The following is a 13,111-nucleotide window of genomic DNA, read 5'->3' as shown; positions in this document are numbered from 1 at the left end:
ACCGTGCCGCCCAATAAAACATGTTATTATGTTAAAAAGACATAAGCCTTTAATAGTATTAATACATATATATATATATAATTAATTTAATCCATATTAATATAACATTTATTTTGTTGCAATAGTCTGCTCTTGAAATTAATAAAAGTATTTTCACTGTGTTGTTCATATCGCCAAGAATATCGTTATCTTTTTTGTTATCGATATTATTTAAGGGCAATATCGTCCACCCCTACTCCACACAACTGAAGTCACTTCCCTTGTAGCAAATTCTTCAACCGCAGAGAAACTATCCCCCATACTTGTTGCTGTGCCTTAATAGCTCACTTAACTAATGTATCCCATATTACATGACATCATTATGCAAACAAGTGAATATCACCGTTAAAACGATACTGATTTTTTAAAACGGTATTAAAAATAACAGTGATTTTATTGCAAATGATACGATACGGCACAGCCATAGAATCCATAGACACCTGAAAACATGATCTACAAGTTAACTGCCTTGTTAAATCTTCATTCTTGCATATGCACATATAACATTCAGTTATAGATTACTCCACACTTATTGTAAATTCATAACTCTTCATTCACGCTACTCTTTCTTTATACACTACTGATGGTCACTTCAGTGGTGCTCATTCGGGGCAAGGTCACAGAAATCTGTAAAATATCTCTGTGACAGCACCAGTTATAAAAAGTGTTCTATAAAAAAAACCCTGAATTTTATTGAATATATTTACAGTCCTAAAACACAAAATAGCCGTATAATGACTGCGATCAAGTTGCTGATGCTTTCAAGCAGCCGTATAAAAGTGCTCATCAGATGTTGATCCAAAAGCCTAAGTGATCACATCTACGAGCCTTCGTCATGGCGCCTGGATACAGTTCAGTTCATTGTTCAGTGGATTCTGAGTAACAGTGAGGCCCAATTAGGTCTCTGTGGTTATTTGATTTACTCTGAAAAAAGGACTTCCATTTAAAGCCCACACCCTTTTGCCAAAGGGAGGGCTGATATCATTGGCTATGAAAGACATATTGTCATCTGGAAATTGAGGTTAGGCTATATGTAGATAGACTGGTAACGGATACACTCTCTATTTAAATATCCTGACCTTTAACTCAGATTTCTCTGGAAAGCGCAACAGCACTGCACACTTTAGTGTTCATACACCTGAGTGGGTTTAAAACCCTGAAGGTGCCTGTATCATCAACACGTCTCATCTCAGAATGTCCTTCGTCTAAAAGCAGATTTAAATTCAATCATGAAAGCGCCCAGTAAACTCATCTTCATCTGCTCACGGTCTTTCTCTTCTTTTTCATTTCGGTGGAGGTTTGAGATGAGACGCTCTAAAGAAGCCTGGTTCACACAGCTCTCTCCTGATCAGCTCACAAATTGTAGCAGGCACAAAAACCTCCTGAGTTTAGCTCTTTTTTAAATGCTGTTACAGAAGACCTGAAAGGCCATAATTTAATTCTATATTTTTGGATAGGGGCAGCACGGTGGCGCAGCAGGTGGTGTCGCAGTCACACAGCTCCAGGGGCCTGGAGGTTGTGGGTTTAATTTCCGCTCCGGGTGACTGTCTGTGAGGAGTGTGGTGTGTTCTCCCTGTGTCTGTGTGGGTTTCCTCCAGGTGACTGTCTGTGAGGAGTGTGGTGTGTTCTGCCTGTGTCTGCATGGGTTTCCTCCAGGTGACTGTCTGTGAGGAGTGTGGTGTGTTCTCCCAGTGTCTGCATGGGTTTCCTCCGGGTGACTGTCTGTGAGGAATGTGGTGTGTTCTCCCTGTGTCTGCGTGGGTTTCCTCCGGGTGACTGTCTGTGAGGAATGTGGTGTGTTCTCCCTGTGTCTGCGTGGGTTTCCTCCGGGTGACTGTCTGTGAGGAGTGTGGTGTGTTCTCCCTGTGTCTGTATGGGTTTCCTCCGGGTGACTGTCTGTGAGGAGTGTGGTGTGTTCTCCCTGTGTCTGTATGGGTTTCCTCCGGGTGACTGTCTGTGAGTTAGTGTGTTCTCCCTGTTATTCTTTTTATTTGGGGTTAAAATTGATATTGAAATTACTTTTATTTATTTTTTTACATATTTTAGTAATTATCAGTTCCACCCTTTAGCTCTCTCTCCCTAATCACCCCATGGTACAGAGCAGACAGTGAGGCTGTCCTACTCACCCAGAGAGAACAAGGTCAATCCTGTTGATGCTGAGGCATCACTTGATTAAGGGCTGTACAACAAAAACTGGTAGGAAATGAAAAACAAAAGGTTTACAAAAATACACTAAAAACAAAACCTGGTGGAATAGAATTTATGTTTTTGTTTGTTTGTTATTTTCCTATTGAGACTAATAGACATTTGATCTGTTTTCACATAAAAATATATGTTAATGTGTGAAAATGAAAATAACTGAGCTGCATTTTGATTTAAATGTTGTAATTATGAAATAATAATAACAATTTACAAATATCCAGCCATCCATATCCTTATTCTGAAGCTGTTTATAGAGTATCTCTGTATGTACATAGTTCTACAACATTACTAAATACTAAATTGTAAACTTCTGCTGCCACTAGGTGGAGAGGTACTCAAGAAGTAAGAGTCCTGGCACATTACAGGAGCTGTCCTGTCGCACTTTATAGAAGTCTGCGCTGCGGGGCTTGGGTTACATTTTTAGAAACTTTTAGGCCTAAAAGATGTATAAATCTAAATAAAAAATATTTAAGATGAAAAGGTGCTTCATCTGTACAAGGCCATAAAGGCTGGACATTAGCTGGAGATTCGGAAGTGAGGAAAAAGGTCTCAACTTTTAAGCTAACTGAATGTGGCTTTGCTTTCCGAGTTAATCAACGTATTTTTGGGGGGTTTATTTTTATGCTACTGCTCTAAAGGTAAAGATGGGATCCAGAGTTTTGAGGCCGTGGAAGAAAAGACTTGTCAACAAAGACCCTGTCTATGGAAATTGGCTGAATTTTTTAGTCCATGAGGAAAAACGGTTTTTAGCCAAGGCAGTGAAACAACTGCAACAACAAAAAACAAAAACTACTAATTAAAATGAAAAAAACTGTGAATTTAGCCTGAAATGCTAGGCTTCTCTTTCTCTCCAGTCCAGGAAGCCCAGCTCTTATTTTGTATTTATCGCCTCAGGCAACTGCAAAAGTAAAATGGCCAATGATTTAGGCTATTAGAGGACATTTCACCATTTAATTGTAAAATACTTTTTAGAAATAAGTGAAAAATGTGTTGACATTTGCAGTGAACATAGGGTGGGAATATATACATGTTTATTTAAATTGGTTGCTTTGGGGAAATGTGTAGTTATTGTTTTTATTTTTATTTGTTGATTTATCTTGACCAGAAGTGTTGCCGAGCTACCACTAGCACATTTTCCAGTCACCCGACCACGGGTTTATAGAGCTATTCTTTGTGATTGTATCTGTGACAGGCACTGCGGAGGCAACATAGCTCCCAGCTCATTTTAGGACCCCAGGACACTGACAGAAAGGACATGCCCCAACATATTCCCAAATGAAAGCCAAATAGCAGATTTAAACCATTTTAAGAAAATATGATTGAAAATAAGAGTTAAAATAATAATAATAATAAATACTAGCACTGCTTGGCTGACTATAGAGTTTTTAAACACCTCAGTGTCACTGCTGGACTGAGAATAGTCTGCCAAATAAAAATATTCCGCCAACAGCGTCCGACGAAGGACTAGAGGACACAAGCTGCAGCAACAGATGAGCTACTGTCTGACTTTGCATCTGCAGGCTGGATCACGGTGGGTGTGTCTGGCACCGAGTTTAAAAGCATCGTCTCTGATCCACTCTTACCCATGCAACACACACTAACACTTTACCACCACATCAGGGTCACCTCAGCACTGAAAATGAACTACCACTCAAATAATTTCTGCTCTCTGGTGGTCTCTTGTGGGTCCTGGCTATTAAAGAACAGGGTGAAAGGGGAATAACACAATATACAGAGCAACAGATGGACTACAGTCTTTAATTGTAGAACTACAAAGTGCTCCTGTGTGGTCAGTGGATCTAATAAAATGGACATTAAAATGGTTTTAATGTTCATTTTGGATTTTCAGTAACTTTCTCTCAGATTAACCAACCACTATTTGGGATTTATAGGAAATATGGGAAATCTGTGTAATTCCTTTTTAAGGAAATATAATTTAGCTTTTGAAGCAGTTCTGAGGTCTGTTCTTGTTATTACGTTTTCCCTTATAGAGTCTGGGGTCAGGATGAGCTGGCCTTGCCTTGGTCCAATTCCTCCAGCCCTGTGGCCTGATCGCTTGATTTAACACAGTCATATGAGGTCAGTGAGCTGAAGGGTCAGGGTGGGCCTGTGGAAGTCTGTTAGCGGTCTGTAATTCTGCCTACTCACACCCTGTAATTTGGACGATCGTGGTTATTTATAGACATTATTAATTTATTTGTATGCAACCAGTGGCCTCTGGGCCCCTAATCCCACTCTATCTAATTTAGGTCCAGATCCTTATTAGAGCTAATCTCAACTTCTGCCTAATTGGGGCATCCTAGACCCCCCTGCTAAGCTGGATTTCTATCCCTCTCTGATTTAGCACTATGTTTGTGTGGGTGTGTGCGTGCGTGCGTGCTTGTTGACTGATGCTAGTCAAAGATGTCCTGATATGACCTGCTCTGTTGTCTACAAACATAATCATGGTCTTAAACCCTGTTCTCAGACCTGTTAGCCGAGCAGTGTTGTTGATATTTCATGTAATTAATGTTAAATGCCCTTCACTTCAAGTAGATGTCTGATGACTTTCGCTATATATACACACACACACACAGTATGGTGCAGAAGTCTTAGGCATTATATAATTAAACTAATGCCTTCTCAGTAAGAGTGGCGCTTATATAAAGTTATATATAATCACAGTAAATAAACAAAAAATAATAATATAAAACAAATAAGAAATATAAGATTTTTTTTAATGTTCTGTTCAGATTCTCCTTGATTTGCATGAATTTCTTAAATCAACAGCACACATTATATTTAAAATCATTATTTATTAACTGCTAAAACTAGGTAACCTCAGATAATAAACCACATTCACACTCACTGGAATAATGTGAAATGCTTTGATTCTAATGTTATTTGTTGTTTGTTTGTTTGTTTGTATTTTAGCAAATAAACACTTAGTGCTCAGATAAATAGCTTTTTAAATCTGAATCTCTGGTGCATAACGCTTTTGCACAGTACTGTGACTATTTCTATTCATTGATACAATTTCATTCAGACCTTTAAACTGCTCTTTACAACTCACAGAGGCCACACAAAGATGAAAAAAAATAATAGTAATAATAATAATTTGCGTTTAACTGGCCTTACCGAACATTTCATAAAGCAGAGCCTCAGTAATCTAGATAATTGAAGCCAAAGTGTGAGGATCTCCATCATAAACACTGCTAAGCTCTTCTCTAGCTGGATAGACTTGACTTTGGCCTTTATGTATCTGGATAGCTGAGGAAATCCAGCTTTGTGGAAGTGTTCCTAAACACATCCAGTTGTAATACAAAGATGTTTTCTTGCATTTTCTTTCCATTTGCCAGGCTGAGCAAGTCTGATTATAATTATATGAGAGGGTGTAACTCCTTGATATTTAGACAGGGAAGATTCTCTCTCATTTTTTTCTCTCTCTTGGTCTGTCTCTAGTTTATTATATGTGCTTTAAATAGAAGATTTCTCGGATGTCTCACCAAAGCTTTACTGAGAATCAGTGATGTTCACTTTCCCAGTCGCTGAATGTTATTTTGAAAGGTATTTCAGTAGAAGCCCCTGAAATTTTACATGCACTTTACTGATGGTTTTGTTCTTCCAGAGAATTTTCAAATCATAACACTAGCATTGCCACTGAAAAATAGGACTGAGTGTACGATCCTGTGCATTTTTTCATAATTATTCACATATTACCAGTGATTGATTGCTGTGTGTTTGGTTGCTGCACATCCTTTTCTTTGGGTCACTCCTATTTCTTTGGAGTTTTAGCGTTTTATTTAAGAATTATTCAAAAAAACATACTAAGAGTTGAGTGGTACACTTAATAGTAACTGTGCTGATGGATACTGGATGTTCAAAGAAGTTCCACTGCACTTCAGTTACTCAGTTCTTACAATACTTCTACTTCCAACATGTTTTTTGAGAAGATACTTTTACTGCAGCCTTTATTTTTCTCAAAAAAAGAAACAACTTTCACTGGAGGATGGATGAATTTAGGGTATGCTGTTTAATTCAGTCCTTTTCCACCAGCCTGTAATTCCACCAATAAGCTTTTCCACAGCGTTCTTCATAACGCCAGCAAGGCCCACCCTAAACCCACCAATTAGACTTCCAAAAAAGCCCCTTGCATTCCAGCGTTGACAGTTGGCTTAAGCATGTGACAAGACAAACACGCCCAGAGGACGGATCAGAGGCAAAAAATCCCAAAGATCACAAGCACGTTTCAGTCAGATAGAGCCACTAGCTCGACTGGACAAACCTTGACTGGGACAAACCACACATCACAATGTGTGAACCTTTGGACACCCCAGTCAGTCCTGCTTTTTATTAGATGTTCTCTTTGAAAAGAACCCAACATCCTCTTTCTAATAAATCCACCCTATACATATGTGTGTGTGTGTGTGTGTGTGTGTGTGGCCTCAGACTGTAGAGATGTTTTAAATTCTTTGCTTTAACTTTAACAAAATATTTTTGGATTTAAGCTATTAAAGTCCATGCACATGGCTGTTGGGAGGTTTGAGTAAATGTAGACCCTTCTTGTCCATTTTAAACACACAAGCTATTGGTGTGAAATCACCCCCAGCAGCAGCAGCAGGCTATGGGCAAACAAATAAATTCCTCTGGCTGATGTTTTTGGTACAGTGTGCCGTCTGTGTGAGCAGAAATATCCGAACACTGTCCAGCTGAACGCAGAGCAAACAGAGCAGCTTTACTGGTCCCAGTGTGGCTGAGCTTACGGCTGGAGCGGCATGTTTGACATTTCCAGCCTTCTTCAGAACGCACTGGCCACATGCTGTTTAGTCCACCAATCCCTCGTCACGCCGCAGTCACTAGCAATACTGCGACAGCATCAATAACATCTTCCCCGTCGCTGCTCAGTACAGCCAAAGGCCGTATAGGAAAGTCTGTCCACTCAGCCTCCATTTTGGTCACACCACTTGACAGTTATTTCCACTCATACAACACCAGCCTCCTATCTCTTTAAATGGAGAGAGACTTAAAACCAAAACCAAAACCCACACTCATTTTTCAGAAGCATATTTGAAGTCATTAGTAAAATCTAAAGCAGTTTGTAGCATTTGGCTCAAATAATGCGAAAAAAACAAACCCTCAACATTTTTTTCATGTTCTTCTGGTAAGTGCACAAGTGCATATCTCCACATCATCGGAGTGCTTTTCCAGACTGAAAATTTGCCTGCAAACTGATTGGCATTTCTCATGAAATGGCGCCACATTCTGTAATTCACAGTGCGCTCATAATGATTTTAGAGGAAGTCATATCTTCAGACGTCTGGTTCCCATCACCACAACTGTGAACGATTCTGATCGAGCAATTTCTCCAGAACGAAGCATTTCACATCAAATTACTTTTTAACACCTGTACCATTTAATTATTCAGCTAGTTAAATAAGTTGAATGTGTTAAAAAACAAATACTACACATGAAAACAGAAATACCAGTTAAATAGTCCATCATTTCCATTGCATTGTATTTCCCTAGCATTAACTTAGATAGAGTCCTAGCATTAACCTAGCTTTGGTGTGATAAAGATTCCAAACAGACACACACACACACACACAGGTAAGTGGGATCCCGAGGCTGAGCTCAGTCTGATAGGCCGTTGTGACAGAAATAGCACAGCAGTCAAACATTGACTCGTCTGGAGGTGAAGGGGCAGCGTCCGTCCCGAGAGAAGCAGACAGAGACACAGAGAGTTTCCACAGAGCTCTTCACCAAGCCCCCTTTTTTAAAAATAGACATAGAGTCTACATTGCATCATGGGCCTGGCAAGCTCTGCTCCCCAGCCCTTTAAACAAAAATGGCTGACAGACTGCAACAGGAAATGGTCACCCAACACGTTAGCATTTAAAGGAACAGATTGGCAAAAAAATGAATAAATCGTATCTTTATAATGTTCCCATTATCACCGGTTGTTGATGTGGGGCGTCGAGACCCGATTGGTGTCTTTATTTTGTACTAAAGCTATGAGGCTAATGTAGCTTCAAATAATACATGTTGCCTGGCTAATTCGGGCAGGGAGATGAGCTCTAAAGATCTGAATATCTGTTATCAGACATTTTGGAATTGAGTGTACACCCCAAAATTATACACAGCTCCACTCCGATCAGCTCAAATGTGTACTCACGTGCAGTGGGTGCTACGTTTTGACTCTTCGAAGCTTGTTAAGCTGTAAAATAGTGTTGAATTAGCAGCAGTTTGAACAAATGCTGTGGTGCTTCACATGTCTTGGCAGAAGCATGCGCTGCCTTCACCCTCACAGCTTGGTGGCATTGTGTGGCATGTGGAGACCCATGTAGCAGGCCAAATTACTAAATTAGGGGAAAATTCTGTAAACTTCCATGCGTGTGCAAACAAACACACACACAAATGAAATAAATTATGTCTCAGAAAAAGACGTCTGAGTCATCACTGTTTCACTGTTTTCAGTCCATATCAGGTGACTTTGGGCCTAGAGATTGATGCCATTTATGCGCAAAAAATAATATATGGCTTCTTCTTAGAATAATACAGTTTCAGGTTGCGTTTCTTGATGCAGAGGTGGACTGTGTTAAGTGACAATGATTTTGAAAGTACTCTGAGCCCATATGGCTGTGTCCATCACGGTAGCATGGCGGTTCCTCAAACTATACCACATGAAGTCTTGATGGTTATTCGCATTTAACAGCGGTTTGTGTCCTTGGCCTTTACACACAGAGCGTGCCCCTGACTCCCTGAATCTAATCAGGATATTATGAACTGTAGAGATTGAAAGACCTAAATACTTTGTGGTCTTGTTCTCAGAAACATTGTCTTTGGACTGACTGACAATTCTCTCATGAAGTTTGGCACAGCGTGGTGAACCAAAACCATCCTTCAAGGGAGTAGAATTAGCATGGACGAGTGCGCACCAATATCCAGCGATTATTGAATTGTCCACTCCAATAATATGATCTGTCAACGTCTCATTAACCATGGGTGTCAAAAGCGAGCGAGGATGGGGCAAAAGAGAAGGTGGAGTTAAGTAGCTATTTTTCAAAGAAATGTGTAAGTCACTTCAAGTCAAGTTTGCTAATGAAATGATTCCATCATAATAACAGCAGGCTGTAGCTATGAATTACATGGTTTGGATGAATTAATGGCACATTGTCGTTATATCACTGAGCACAGGAAAAAAAAAACAATGGGGGGTGGGGTGGGGTAGATTCATAGGTCTCCACCAATGTCAAGAGCAAATCTACACCATTGCCATGTTGAGCATTTGTTGGATGAACCTTTAATATACAATCTTGATGACCTCACCTATTTTCAGTTAAACTGCTAACTGTGGAAACTTCCAGAACAGTGTTACGTGTCGAACTTTTCTGTGTTATTTTGCCCCAGTCCCAATTCAGTTTGTCAGCGAAAACACTGAAAATGTTTACTTAGTACTTTTATCAGTTAAATGAAAGACCAAGCAATTTAACAAATTACAGTTTTTAGTTTTTATAGCATTTTTAGGATGTGTCCCAACTTTTCTGGAAATGGGGTTTATAGACAATGCTTTGCAACGCAGTATCAGAAACCACAAGCAATTTGGGCAGAATTTAGGTTGTGGTTTGATTAAAGTTGTTGGCACAGTCTTTCATTACTTTTCATCTACTTGAGCCTCATAGCATCAGTGCAAAACTAGAGAGGCATTCTTTGGACACCAAACATGTCTTGGCTTGTTGGCTCCATCTGGGGTAAGGGTTTTTTTTTTTTTCGCTTGTTTCTTTAAGTCTTTATGCAGCATCTCTCCTCCACTCTATATGTGCGTGCATGTAATTCCCTGATGGTTGTTTTCTACGGTGTCGTGCTCAGAGTTGAGCGGGGAATGCTGTAATTTTCTAAGTATAGCCCTGGCAGAGATGGCTGATTCCACAGTCTGCCAGCTTGGCCTTTGGGATTGTTTTAAGATGGGAAGTTAATATAAGGACAATGGGTGGGGATGAGTAGCTCCCACATCTCAGATGTCATGTGATCATGTTTGTAGCCCTGATCAGTGGCCATGTGACCAAGATTCAGCTGGCTCACTGCCATTGAACATATCTTAAAAAAACATTTAACCAAAGGGGCATCATATTCGATAAACGATGCACAGTGTTTGGGCTCTCGGAGCCACTGGTTGGACAAATGTGGCTAAAACGTAAAGGCATGACACAGCCTATGGGACCATGTGGCCTGCTGAAAGCACTTTACAGACATTATTGCAGTTTAAATGCTTACAATCTCTGGTTGGACAAACCCTGTGGTTTTCAGAAAGCATTTTTCAAATACAATAAATGCATTTTTCCTCCTACTTTTAAGACTCAAAGAAGGGGGAGAGCCAGTAAGCTAAAAATAAACAATAAAAAAATACGTTGGCCCTAACTACAGTGTACTTCCAAAAGAATTCAGACATCCGTTTCAATTGGTGAATTCAGCTATTTAAAACTATATGGATTCCTGATACCGTAGTGTATTCAAACTTACATACTCTTCTTAAAAGAACATTACATATCGGATGACAATAGTCACACAAGAGCTTAAAGGAAGCATGTCTTAGGCCAAGCTTGTGCTAGAAAGCCCTCCAGCATTGGCCTGTGACTTCCGGAGTGAAGGAGCTCCAGCGAACATCTTTGGGATGAGTTGAAATGGTTGTGGCAGTCCATCAGTGCCTGGCCTCAGTATGTTGTTGCAACTAATCTAATATTGTCTTCCTAGTGTAGCTACTCTGTTTTTTTTCTTGTTTGTGTGAAATGTTTTAGTAAAAAAGGTTGACCAGTCATGCTAAGTAGCATAGAAGTGGACAGTGATAATAGCAAAGTAGCCATGGGTTGCAGATGACATCACTGTTATAGTAGACACCATATTGGGTACACACTTTAATCATTTGACAGGGCGTCCTGAACCTTAAAGCTGAGAATACACTACATCAGTGCAGCAACTGTTATTTTATGACCAACACTGTGCACTACAGAGGGTGTAAAATGCTTTTTGGGATTTCCCCCCGGCTTTGCTTCAATGTGGATACATCTGTCACTGATCACTTACACTTTTCAAACAAGGAACACTACTAAAGCCAAATCTGAGAAATAACTTACGCAGACAGAAGCAATAAAACATTTTCCTCTAAGAATCTGTTTTCCATTAGATCCCATGATAATTCTAATGTGGCGAACAGAATATATTAGTCATTTTCTTCTGACGCTACACGGTGGGAATTTTTACCCCCCCAACCCCAATCCCCTGAGTCATCGAAGCAGTGGGCTTCTGTGCTTCTGAGTGTTGTAAGGCTCTCTCCAGCGCAGGAGAGAGCCTTACACATATATACATTGCTCCCATCTGTTTACAATAGCGCTGCGATCTGAAACCAGACAATCCATCCCCAATATGGGACCCACTCAAAATAAATAAAGGAATGTGACTGCAACACATGGATACAATACAGATAAGAAGTTGAGTATTATGTTACAATGTTTATGTCTAGTTATGCTACCTGGGTTCATATTTCTAATGTTTTAGAGATATGTTTGAGAGAGAGAGAGAGAGAGAGAGAGAGATGAGCAGACAAACAGGAATCAGACAGAGTGTATTGGGTCACAGTGTGTACTCAGTTTGATTAGTAGTGGTGACCTTTCCTCACTGTGAGCTATGATGTTTATAGATATTACAGACGTCTTGCCGGTCCCTCTGCAGGAATGTGACTACAGGCCGTTAATTGAAGCCTTAATTCTGAGTGAGATCCCTCCTGTCAGCAGTGTGGAGTTCTAATTCAACAAAGTAATAATTTCAGTCCATTAGAAAGCTGTCTGTAAAAATCTCTTTTTCCTAATTCAAAGTCCACTCAGGGTTATGACTCCTTTGATGTGTCCTGTAAAAGTTGATGGTAAATGTAGTTTACAGGCTGTGGGATCAGAGTAAATCCCCATTCACTGTTTCCAAACACAGGTGACTGGTTCATGCATGCAAGGAGATAAATGAGAGAGAGAGAGAGAGAGAGAGAGAGAGAGAGAGAGAGAGAGAGAGAATATCAAATTCACAAGGTCCCACACATAATTTCAGATAAATCTCCATGATCAAATATAATTAAAAATCATACACTTTATGACCTGGGCCGATGTCATAAACATTTGACAGCAATTTGATTGATATATTATTTAGTATTTATTGTAATACATTAAATAATAAATAATAAGCTCCAGGGACCTGGAGGATGTCGGTTCAATTCCCGCTCCGGGTGACTGTCTGTGAGGAGTGTGGTGTGTTCTCCCTGTGTCTGCGTGGGTTTCCTCCGGGTGACTGTCTGTGAGGAGTTGGTGTGTTCTCCCTGTGTCTGCGTGGGTTTCCTCCGGGTGACTGTCTGTGAGGAGTGTGGTGTGTTCTCCCTGTGTCTGCGTGGGTTTCCTCCGGGTGACTGTCTGTGAGGAGTTGGTGTGTTCTCCCTGTGTCCGTGTGGGTTTCCTCCGGGTGACTTGTCTGTGAGGAGTGTGGTGTGTTTTCCCTGTGTCCAGGTGGGTTTCCTCCGGGTGACTGTCTGTGAGGAGTGTGGTGTGTTCTCCCTGTGTCCGTGTGGGTTTCCTCCGGGTGACTGTCTGTGAGGAGTTGGTGTGTTCTCCTTGTGTCTGAGTGGGTTTCCTCCGGGTGACTGTCTGTGAGGAGTTGGTGTGTTCTCTCTGTGTCTGCGTGGGTTTTCTCCGGGTGCTCCGGTTTCCTCCCACAGCCCAAAAACACACATTGGTAAGTGGATTGGTGACTCAAAAGTGTCCTTAGGTGTGAGTGTGTGAGTGAATGTGTGTGTGTGTTACCCTGTGAAGGACTGGCGCCCCCTCCAGGGTGAATTCCCGCCTTGAGCCCAATGATTCCA

Source organism: Hoplias malabaricus, chromosome 5 (assembly GCF_029633855.1).
Source record: "Hoplias malabaricus isolate fHopMal1 chromosome 5, fHopMal1.hap1, whole genome shotgun sequence".
NCBI classification, from domain to species: domain Eukaryota; kingdom Metazoa; phylum Chordata; class Actinopteri; order Characiformes; family Erythrinidae; genus Hoplias; species Hoplias malabaricus.
Note: the sequence above shows the minus strand (reverse complement) of the source record.